The sequence below is a fragment of the Octopus bimaculoides genome, chromosome 2 (assembly GCF_001194135.2).
Source record: "Octopus bimaculoides isolate UCB-OBI-ISO-001 chromosome 2, ASM119413v2, whole genome shotgun sequence".
In the NCBI taxonomy this organism is placed as follows: domain Eukaryota; kingdom Metazoa; phylum Mollusca; class Cephalopoda; order Octopoda; family Octopodidae; genus Octopus; species Octopus bimaculoides.
In genome coordinates, this window is record NC_068982.1 from 92,475,837 (window position 1) to 92,479,567 (window position 3,731).

General features: G+C 29.8%; 1 protein-coding gene across 5 annotated transcripts in view; it reads left to right on the forward strand.

Moving 5' to 3' along the window:
• Window positions 1-3,731, forward strand: part of LOC106883998 (protein CLEC16A) — a 109,900-nt gene that overhangs the window by 79,989 nt on the left and 26,180 nt on the right. The window lies entirely within an intron of this gene.

Below are 3,731 nucleotides of genomic sequence, written 5' to 3' on the forward strand. Positions count from 1 at the left end.
CCCCCCCCATTGCTGTGCTTTCAAGTTCTGACAGAAAAAATTTATACTACTACCCTCCCTTTTTGACATTAGTATGTTAGTAAAAACTTTGCAAGTAAATATTGTTATTGTCAGAAATGTGACAGACAAATGCAATCTAGTCTTTGGATATGTAACAATGCTGTTAATAATGAAATAGTAATTTAGGATAAAATGTACTTCATTGTATATTATACAATAAATTAGAACGTCTTGTTAAGCGTGATAGCATGTGAAAAAATATCCTTCCTAAAATTTTCTTCTCCATTATGGATTTTACATTAAGAGAAAGTCAGCATCGTAGAATTGTTCTTATTTAAACTGCTATTAGTACAGGTGTTTTTGAAATGAATGAAGATATATTGACATCCTTATGGTTAAGGCTGAGGGACTTTAGGTACAACCACCATTCATCTTCAGTAGGAATGAGATCAGTGCAACCTGAGTTCTCATCAGAATTGACTTACTGTTAGGATTGACTCCCTTAGCACTTACAAGCAGTTAAGGTGTATGCTTGGAGTTGACCTTCTTGTCTGGTTGCCTTCCAAGGCTACAGATCCCAGACAGCCTACTGTTTTTGAATTAGAAAATATTTGAAGTTACTGAATAAATTAATGTCTGGAGCCTGATGCAGCCTCCTGGCTTCCCAGACCCCAGTTGAACCATCCAACCTATGCTAGCATGGAAAATGGATGTTAAACGATGATGATGATGATGATGATAACATATTTTCTTAAAGTTTAGTTTATATTTAAAGCCTAAAAAAAAATTACCCAAGTGTTTTTGGATTCAATTTTGTAATTTTTGTTAGGATTATAGCCTTAAAATTGAGAAGGTTGAACTCTTATTGGTGTTGTCTATACTATATTATAGACAGTGTCAGCTAGCAAATTCACAAGAATTTGAGATGAAACCTGTTTAGTGTGCTCTTAAAAAACATAGCAAAAGGGGAAACACTTTAGTTTACTAGCAATATTAAAAATGTACAACTACAATAATAAGCTGTGAGGAAGTTTTGTTATTTGAGCTTTTTAAGGCAAAACAAAGAATCAATTACTACTTAATGGACATAGTTGTTTTTATTTTTAGCATAAAATTGCAACTCAAAATCATGTAGAAATAATCAGAAACTATGTCTACATACAAAGTGGAATCGCTGTCTGATGAATATCAAAATGATATAAGATAACAAAAAAACTATTACAATAAAAAATTATATTTCTAAAGACAAATCTTTTATAAAATGCTTCCATGGGGCAAGATATGTTCTGGTACTCCAGTTATCTGGTTAGGTCAACCAAAATTACTTCCAGATTACCTCCAGATTGTTCTTTATTACTATCAAGCAAGACACTAATTGATAACATTTGACAACAGATTATCATTATTCCTTCTTATTACATACCTATTCAAATTCTCTTCATATACAAATCACTGTTCACTCTATTTTTTGCTAAATTTCTATAACATAGCTTGTGTTTAGCACAATGCTAAAAATAAAAACAAGATTACTATGATATTGCAATATTTTAAAAATTACTAGTGACTTAATATAACTTTCTTAACAGAATAACAACAAAAAAAAAAAAAACTATTTCCATTTGCAACTTTTACTTATATATTTGTTTGTTGTTATATTGAATCAACTTTTAAAAAATAATTTCTTTCAGGTTAAAGTTTGAAAGTAAACATTTTATTTTCAGTAATTAACTCTATATTATTATGAATTATTCAATCTGTATTATTTCCATGCCCTGACACTTGGCTAATGATGTACAGATGGTAGGGAACCCTCTCAGTTCTTGTCTCTAATTCAGTTTATTAATTTGTATTCGTCTGTGTGCCTGTTTGTCATCACCGTGTTTTCTGTCTTGCTCAAAATGTCATGATAAAAACCCTTCTGCTTTAATGATTATAGGTGTGCTTTCCAGTTTTAGAGTTTAGACTCTGTTTTGATATTGGCTGTTTCCATCTTACCTTTTGTCCTTATGCACGTTTTTGTGTATAATGTAATTCAGATATTTCCAAATTATCATTTGTCATCTGCACCTGACAAAAATTGATATTTGTGTGATGTTTAAACAAAATTATGGTGATAGCTACATGAACCTTTGTAATTAATTCATAGACCAGTGTCAGTAACATCAAATGAAAAGGAGACAAATCTTCTGAATAAAATGAGCTGTGAATAAAACAACTATTTATTTATAGCTCAGTCTTAGTGAGAAAGTCTCTTCTAGGTCTCAAGCTTGTAGAACTACTTAGAAAATCATCTGATATTTAACTTACCAATGTATGTTTAGCTCTAATAAATTGCTTAAGAGTGATATTAAATTGCATTTTTAATATTCACAATAAGTTATTATAAATTTATGCAGAATTAGATTACACCTTTTTTTAAATCAATTAAATTAGTAAATTAAATTATTTTCTTTGTTATTTTACAAAACCAAAATTATTCTCTCTCACGTATGTTTATTTCTTTAAAAAGCATGAGTTTATGTTGGCACTTATATTATCCATAATTTCTTCCTTTTCTTAATTATCAATACTATATTTCAAAAAGTACTCTTTTCATTTAATTGATCTTTGAATAATTAATATAAATCTAGATACAAGCTAGAGGCATGGAAATAGTAGTAGTAGAATGTTGGTGTATTGTATGCTGTAAGTGAAATGGAGATTTATCATCCAAAGTAATACACATTTAGCAGAGGAATAGATACAGTTGCTGTAGTTAGGTATGAAATTATATTTATTAGGCTATTTAAAGGAATGCAATGTCTACAGGAATATATGCAAGCCAATAGGATTGTCAGATGAACACATGGACCAGTTTTGTAAGGTCCTTGTGAGAACCAACTGAGAGGTAGATATTAAAGTTATTATTAAAGCATGAAATACAATGATTTTGTAGGGAATCTCTAGGGTTGATGATATTACAGTGTATGGAGATTATGGCCATGGCAGCTGTAGCACAAACTTCATGCAATGTGTGTGGATTTACCTACAAATTTAGCAGCACAACGAAGAAGATTACTTTGGTTTTGAATAGCAAGGAAACAGAGAGAGAGAGAGACTATTATGAATTGAAAAAATTGTCCTGGAAGGAACATTGAAAGTAAGCAGAAAGTAAGTAGGAAAATATAAAGAATGGAAGGTGTATATTCCCTGTTAGTTTGTATTTTAGACATTTGTTTACATATTCTCTGTAAGTATTACAGAGAATATACAATATTATTCCAAAACAAGCTTGATATACTTCTTTTATTATATATTTACTAAGTCCTTTTCTAAATTATAAAAGAACTTTTCTCTTTATTTAACTTTCTACTCTGCACTTATTACTTTCAGGACTCTACCGTAAGTGTTAGTTACTGTTGGTATTGTTTTTGTTTCTCTCAGCTGCTATTGTAATGATCTTCATGTGAAGCATGAATTATTCACATTATCTTTTACAAAATAGGTCATGCTTTTTGCATGCTTCACAGCAATGTTAGGGAATTCATTTATATTTTCCTATTGTTTTCTTATAAATATATTTAAGATACTTTCTTCTGATGGGCTTTGGTGCAACTGCTTTGTGTGAAGCTTGTTTTTATGACCATTGCTTGAAATCAATAAAACTTTCCAGATTTATATCTATTCAAGTTGTTGTGTGTGTGTGTATGTATATATATATATATATATATATATATATATATATATATATA